The sequence below is a fragment of the Poecilia reticulata genome, linkage group LG19, assembly GCF_000633615.1.
Source record: "Poecilia reticulata strain Guanapo linkage group LG19, Guppy_female_1.0+MT, whole genome shotgun sequence".
NCBI lineage: Eukaryota > Metazoa > Chordata > Actinopteri > Cyprinodontiformes > Poeciliidae > Poecilia > Poecilia reticulata.
The window spans coordinates 20455588-20463634 of record NC_024349.1 but is presented as its reverse complement, the minus strand read 5'-3'; positions in this window follow the sequence as shown (position 1 = coordinate 20463634).

Sequence of the window (8047 nt, the reverse complement as noted above, 5' to 3'; positions counted from 1 at the left end):
ATCCGAACCCTTTGGAAAACCCGTCCTGCCCCCACCATGCCTGTGATGGCGCTGCACCGAGAACCACTGATGGATGCAAGACAAAAACCTCTGAAGAAGACATGAGAACAAGTTCCTTCTTCACAAAATGTAAACAAAAATGGAGTAGTGTCAGATTTKAGCACTTGTAGGATTTCTTTTGTTGTCTTTGGTATAAGACCATGAAGCAGTTCTCCCGCCAGCRTTAGACTCCCGTGTTTGTTTAGGCTTCGTTTAGCTAGAATACCCTGCGTTGTGGTTCGCTTCGTGCTTTTGGAGAGGTCTGCATCCACATATGCATCCGAAYCGCAAGTACGGTTAGACGTAGGTTTGTAGGAGGAACAGAGTTCCATTTTTCAGTCCGCATCAGAGTTCAATTGCGCATTTGCACCTTCCCGAAAAACCAAGCCTTTCTAAACAAGCAAACAATAGTTTTCTTAAAGTGGATTCAACACCCTGAAACTGATTCAAATCGGAGGGCAGGGTGGATAAGTTTTGAGCTTGCYAGTTGCCAACRTCATGAGGAAGTACGTACCGTTGGAGTAAAACGCTGAACGTCCATCTGTTGGGATTTCTGGACCCAYCATGCCAACGTTTAAAAGAAAAGATCCATAAGGCGGAAAAAGTAAGGAAACGTGAGAAATCTAAAAAATGAAATGCTAATGCTATTGAGGRGATTCCCATTTAAACCCGAGACATTAAGAGTAGCAAATAGTGGAATAAATRAAGCTGATAGGAAACAGCAACATCCACATCAATGACTTTCAGACAGCCATAGACACGGCGACGCAAATTTCTTCATCTGCAAATGAGTTTGAGCCAAGTTAAAAAGGATTTATTTAAATAAACATAGATAAGTGGAAAATAAGTAATGATATGCAGATGGATCATGCCTACCAAATGGCAGCAATTTAGCAAATAATGGAACAAATGATGTATAAGTATAAAGTGCCTGAAGAAAGAGAGATTATGCAATATAACRAACATAATAATGTGAAATTTCTAACAGATAATGCTCCATAATTAATTACAACACAAATATAATTAGCATTCAAGCGAGAAGGCGTGCAAATATTCTACGTACATAAAAAATAAATAAATAAACAAAAAAACAATTTTAAAGCACAGGAGCGAGAAAACAGCACATGTTTTTGAACACGCTGACCTGGAAGCAGCCTTTAGGCTCTCCAGGGATCCCATCAGCGTCCTGCTCCAGATGTTGATGTTGAAACCGCGCTGACTCTCCGCCTCTGCTGGCCTGCAGTGCAGCGTTGCCAAAGCCACAATTGGCAGAATAGTTGATGCGCTTAGTGAAAAGAGATGATTGCAGCCTCTTATAGGAAGAATAATTCCCACCAAGTAGCCAGAGGCAGGTTAGGCTTTGCTGGCCTGGAGGGTTTTCTTTTGCTGGGCTGCTGGTGCAACAGAGGTGTCATAAAAGGAGTCCAGCTRAAACCGAAAACAAGATCCAGTTTAAGGTTGTAACTATATTTCTCAGAAAAGCCAAAAAAAAAAAAGAAAAAAGAAAAAAAAAAGTCTTTTTATATAGATTTTGCGCAGTGTTTTTATTCGGACAAAAGCTCAAATTGATACAAAACTCTGTCTTCATGCCACGTCAATAAGTGGCGGTACCATGAACATCGACATACAGAGCAAGGCTGTTTGGAGTATTGCATGAAGCAAGCCATGTATCCTACAACAATGTTTAGTATTTCGTTTCAATCACTGATTTTTAACAAATACTGATGGTAATGAAATCAGCCATTGAATGTTTGCCGTAACTGTCAGTGAGACTATTGGGTCCTTATTTCTTTTCAGAAGTGTTTTGATTGGACTGATTTTGAGCACCGCCACCATGTTCGACTGTCGGTATGATGTTGTGCTAGTTTTACACAATATATAGCTGGACTCGACTTTTGTCTCATCACGCTACAGAATGTTTTACCAAAGGTCTTGGGTATTGTGAAGGTGTAGATGCTCCTTTGTGAATTGAACAGCCARCTGTTGCTAAAACTCTACTTTAAAAGAATCAAATTGATATTATTTATAAAAGCTAGCCTCTAACCAGTAAACTAGTGATTTGACACCAGTTGAGGAAAGGGTAACCATTACTTGGTAAATAAATACTTCATTCATGCCAAGTAACCCCATTAGACAAGACGATCATCAATGCAGCTGTGGACTTAATTTTCCCTTTATATGCTTAACTTTTACTGTTCTACTGCCCCTCGTGCTTCTGCAGTGCATGCTCCAATTTTTTCACCTGCTTCTTCAAGCGTCATTTCTTGAACTCCTTCGACAAAAAGGTCAAACACGATGTTTTCTCCATGTGTTTTCTGTGCTTTCACGCTACATTTTACCCAATTTCCAACAGTTCCAAAAGAATTATTGTACTGACTTTTACTCTTGGTTTTATTTCTCCAGCATAGCAAAGAAATATAACTAACATATCCACACGCAATATGTTGTGACAGCTGAACCTAACTAGTGCGGAGGGAGACTAAAACAAAACAAGACTTTAGGCTAAACTCTTTTTTTTTTTTTTTTTTTTCCTCTGACAATAAAACTTTTTTTTTTCTGCTTAGCTTTTGCATTAGCTTCTTTGTATCCCACAAGTTACTTCACGCATGTCTCAAAGACGCTGCTGCCTTTAACCAACCAGTGGATCATGCATCCCAGGGAACGAGTGACGGCTCATCCGACGCTGACCTAGCTGCAGCGTCCTGACTCGACTGTTGAGAGACGGCAGAGAGAAGGAGAAATTACATTTAATATTTGCTTAATACTAACTAAATCGGTTAGGAAATAGAACCGAACCTTTAGAATCTTTTAGTTTCTGACCAGGGTTTGTTTACTTTATGAGATACAGYGCGGTTTAGCTCCCCGGCCGCTTTAACAATTTATGGCTTGTGATGAAACACGCCAAATGTGATCTTCTACAACTAGAGGCTTGTAAATAAAACATTGCTGGTCAAAATTGCATACTCCGCTGACATTATTTTCCCCGTGTGCTAAAAACCCCATTAAGTGAGACAAAACTGGCAAAAAAAAAAAAAACAGTGCAAGAAAAACAGGATGTTTGATTTTTATGATGTAAAAATAAAACAGTGGACCTTAACTTTTCTATGAATACTATATTAGATATGAGTCAAAACAATGTTMCCGTATAAAAATTTCAAGCTCTGGATTTATTTATTTTTTTCAGATGACAGTAGGGGAATGTGAAACATCCCGACTCTCAAAATGTCATGGCAGTTCAAGCAAATAGCACATTGACAGGCAAAGCGGCGACTGCAGCTCAGGTCAAGAACCTCCATTGAGGAAAGAGTAGATTTACTAAACTGGGCCAACAGCTTCTTTAAAAAGCACAAATTCCTGATTAGCATGTTTATTGCTTTTTGCACATTATCCTGAAATGCAAACAGGCCAGCGTTTAATCACTTATGAAACTAACAGCACTGCAGTGTTTTGAGAGTTTTGCTGTTTGCCACACTTAAATGCGTCGCGTAACCAAATAAATTTGATCTCATAATAAGATTATTTAAGTTAATGCAAAAAAAGTTCTCAAATAATTATTTCAATCAACATATATAAGCCACAGGATGTAGCTTTTAAAAAAWATATAAAAATTTGCCTCTTACTTGTTTGTTAAAACTGTCACTTTGTTGTGACTGTACAGTTTCAGACAGATTATCTATGAAAAAAATTAAAATGTATTTAAAATGCTACGTTTCCGGTCATGAACAACCAATCAGATCCAGGAGGAAGGACTTAGCGATGTCAATCACTCTCATGGAAACGCTGCTCAACATGCTAATGGTGGAGAAACCGCTTACAGTTCCAGGAAAACCATTTGTCCACCGTCATCGGTGCTAACTAGTCATGCTAACTAGCCTRRTTGTTCATGGCAATCTGATGGGGAGAAGCTGTAGAGAGTGTGAGTACAGAAGCATGATTGACAGCGTTAGGCTCCTCCTCCTGGCTCTGATTGGTTGTTTCTGTCCAAGCAGTGTATTTCTGCAGTTAGCACTGGGAGGATGCAGAGGAGCTCAACTTTTTTTTCTGAGATTATCTATCTCATACTATAGTGACAAAGTGATGGCTTTGAAAAAAATATGTAAAAACATACATATATGAGGGCGGCATACCAGCTGTGAAGTTCAAATGTGACCAAAAAAACCAAACTATTTCCACACCACTAATCATATGACTTAATTTCAAACTGGGCAAGACAGGCAGCACTGACCCAAAATAGTCTCTCTAAGCCTCTCTTTAAAGATACGGGACCCTTACACCTAACAACAACCCCGTAATGACAGCTGTATTCAAACTCTTAGGCAGCCGCATTCAAGCGGAGCCAAGAAACTGTTTGCAGCTTACATTTGGGCAGACACATGGAAACAAATGGAAACAAACACAAAGACGCRCGCCTTTAACATGCACGCACCCCGGCGCCGAGCGCTTTCAATCCCCTGTCATTTGATTGCCACTACGCTGTCTTTACTATGTCGACGCCTGGCTCGCCTTCAGCGGAATGAGTGCCTTTCCCACATTCCCTTTCAAACGAGACACACAGCAGCTCCTCGGATCTGAAGTGGCTCGCTCCCCACAGTCCTCGAGAAGCATGGCAGAGTGTGACGTGTCCTTGAAGTGATGTGTACGGCCTCCTCTGTAGCCCTCTGCAAGCTGTTCCRCTGCTGGACACCGTTCCCCTCTTTATGCGAGCGCACAGCCGCGCACGACAAATGGGGGTGGGGGGGGTTGGGGGACAAGTGGCTCTGCCCTAACAGGGAGATGAAGACGTACAACAAAAGAAAGTCGAGATGACAGTAGAAACGGAGAGGAAAAAGAGGAGTTTTGCCTTGTGTCGTCTTCCCTCTGCCTCTTGTCAGCCCGACATTCCTCCTCAGAGAACCGCGGATGGGTAAGGATGAGGGGCAGAACGTGACAGAGAATTGCAGAAACAACAGCAGGAACTGGTGTTCCTCCACTCCCTCCGTCATCAGCTCCCATTCATGGTTTGCAATCTGCATCCTATCGCTTCGTTCTGCGTGCCACACACGGGTGAGCCGGAGCTTCGGCGGCTCTGACGGAAGCTTTTAAAGAAAGTTTCTTTATTTCCCCATAATAGCAGATTTTACTTATTCATATTCGTTCCCCTTTGATTAGCGTAGRCAAGGGCGAGCTCATAAGGAACTCCATTATTGTCCTCCTTTGCTCAAACAGACCTGATGTGACTCTTGGCTCGACGTTCTGTCGAGGCACCGACGTTGTTCCCAGGACGATCTCCTCCAGCGGACGACGCTTTGATTTGTCTGCCAGTGGAATCCTTGGAAGCCCTGATGTGGCCTTAAATCTGAGGTGCCCTTAATAATTGATTAGCGAATAACTGTCAGCCCATGATGTTCTACTCTCGGGCAGAAGACTCTCTCCGGTCTAATCCCATTTCATTTATGTCCCCTCCTCTGTAGTTGTGAGCCAACCCTCCTGTGGCCCTGTGGAGCTTTAAGCACRGAGTTTTTTAAGGGCCACATTTGAAATAAGAAGGAAGAAGGTGTGAGCTGCATGTGCAAATATGCTCATGAATGKAAGTTTTTGGCCACTGGTGTGGACATAAAAATGACATTCATCACAGACTGGTCCAAACAGCTGCGTTTTCTGATATTATCGTTAAAAAAGTAAAACAAGAGTGATGCTTAGCTTGTTAGTTTTTAATGTATCACTTTTAAGCATACATACCATTGTACATCAATGTTTTTTTTAGCAGCCATGCATTTGCACCGTCTGTTTTTATTCAGAAAACTAGTGATAGACTAGCTTTTTGAAGGAGCTTTGCTGTGGAACTCCTGTTGGCTGAATGAAAGGCTYGGGGCTGAGGTAATGCTAGCAAATATGATTTTTTTTTTACCTTAGTCTTCTGTTTCATGGTTATATAAAAAAAAAAAACTACTAAAACAATCTCACAAAAGTGATTCATCCTGTTGTAAATGTTCCATAAYCTACAAATTAGTAGGTTGTTGCTTTTTTTATGTTAAGAGTTCAAACATTGTAATAGTAACATATTTCARCAGGTGTTTCCTGCAGCCAACGTGAAATAATTCTTCTTTACTTTGTGAGGAGAGAACAACTGAAGACCTGCTGCTCCTCATAAGATTCCATCAGGTTTGTCTCATTTCGAAGTCTTGCATCAGAAAATCCAGATGGAAATGGCAAGATTCAAAATAACTCCCTCAATTTCACAAAAAGGTTTTTACGCTCGCTCGAGGCGGTTTTTGGACTTTCCGAAAAAAGACGATGAGCTAAACGGGAGATGGAAACGCGTTTGCCGAGTAAGTCCCGACGTTGCGATCGTTCCCGTCCGCGGGCGGTGGGTCTGTGCCTTAATAGAGACACAAAACTCAGAAACATGTCAAAGTTCAAACCTTCAAAATGAAAGGGAAGACTCTCCCCATTTTTCTGATCTGAGCTGTTTGATCCATGCTCCGTCTTGTTTATTACAGCTACGCGTAAAGTCAACATGTGACAAAGTCATGCTGAGCAAAGACAAGTTGATTCGCTTCCAAACCCGTAGATGGAAACGCACCTAATTYGMTTTTTCTTTTTTACAGGTTCGCTCAAAATTCACAAAACAATTGGATGGAAACGTAACTATAGATGAGCTACTGCCTCCATATAATCATTGCTATTTKCTTTGTGAATTAGAGCCRCCGCCACATGCTGTGTGGCGTAATACGGTTAAGGTCAGAGAGCAACCTCCCCTTTTATGTAAAGTGCTTTGGTTTTAAWARTAGAACTCAAATTAAATAATAAACAAAAAGGGTGCGAATGAATTAAATCGATGGGGGAGCGTTTGGTGGCAGAACTCTGCTTTCAGGATTGCTCTGTGTGTGTGGGGAGGGGAAAAAAAGATCACAAAAGAGAARGGGAACAACACTATTTGAATGTGTGACAGCGACTCCTCCGTCCACCTTTTAACAGACTTAAAGAATGACCTGACATTGCTGTGCARCTGCACAGCTACTTAGGCTAAGCTAATGATTKGACTTTTTTTTTTWAAAGATTTACAGCCTCCGCGGATGCACCAGTCCCCTGTGATTGAACACTACACGAGGCGAAAGGAGTCAACAGCTCCCGTCTAACACCTTCCGACSAGGTTTTACGCTTCATAAAAGCTTGAACAAATGGTACGGAGAGTAACCTTGGCCACTGGTGTTACTCTATTAGCACTCGCTTTGCCTCAGCCCCTGTTTACTCCTCATTACCCATATAGTACATTAAGATCCGTCTCTCCAGCTGACTTCTCGTTTCAGCMATCGCCCAATGACAGCTGGCAAACAATAGAAAATAAAACAACGAAAACAAAAGGAGAGAGAGAAAAAAAAAAAAAAACTCGCAAAGCCAGTAATTGGCGAGGGAATTTTTTGCAGTTCTCGACCACACTTTGACGTCGACTGAAAGAAAAGTAATGAGATGATTATCAAACACAAATTTGCGTGTATTGCTGCCATTAAGTTGGGTAATGTTGCCGTTTTCCCTACAGCGTTGGACGGCTAATTTTTATAGAAAGCACAAAGTGTATGCGAAAGAAAAAAAGAAAAAAAAGAAATCAAAATGAAAAGTCATTTTCCCTCTGCCAGCCCAGCACTGGCTTCTATGTGTGGCAAGAGTGAGTGTAGGAGAGTGATACGGGCTGCCATATGACTTCAGGCTTCAGTACCACTTTTGAAATGACCCTGATAGAAAAGAAATAGCAATCAGTTGTGGAGAGGCTACCTCAGCTCAGGTGTGACTGAATGGAGTCTTTAGCCCCAATGATTTCTTGTTCCTTTCCGGCTGCTCTTCATAGCCAGAGAGCCACAGGAAATGATTTTAAAGTGAAACCGGTAATGAAATTCATTTTTGCACAGAGACCTCAAATTTGAGTTTCGAGTTTGATCTGTGGGCTTATTTTCCTTCGGCCTGTATCAACAAACCTAAGTGGTCTTCAAGGATGGTGAATCTTAGAAATCGGCTGATGATATCGGTTCTG